Below are 356 nucleotides of genomic sequence, written 5' to 3'. Positions count from 1 at the left end.
GAAGGATATCAAATTATTACCGAGAATTCCTTTGTGGACTTATCAGGATTTCCCAGGAGAGTGTGGCTTGTGGACAGCGTACATTAGTGAGATGTCTCGGGGCACGGCAAGAAAACACGAAAGTGCGTTGAACTTGCGAGAATCAGGCACAGATTTCTCACATACTTAACAAAGGGATACGAGGGTAATATTATGATAGTTTTAAGCGAGGGGTCGTGAGTGTGTGAATAGTAGTACATATGTGTAAGAAATACTCTCGATATTTGAAGTTATGGAAGTTCTTGGAAAGATTGGGATGGTCTTTGCGATAGATTCATGTGGGAAAGTAGATGGATGATGTGCCCGTGTGGTAGATA

Source organism: Penaeus monodon, chromosome 27, assembly GCF_015228065.2.
Source record: "Penaeus monodon isolate SGIC_2016 chromosome 27, NSTDA_Pmon_1, whole genome shotgun sequence".
Lineage (NCBI taxonomy): Eukaryota > Metazoa > Arthropoda > Malacostraca > Decapoda > Penaeidae > Penaeus > Penaeus monodon.
Note: the sequence above shows the minus strand (reverse complement) of the source record.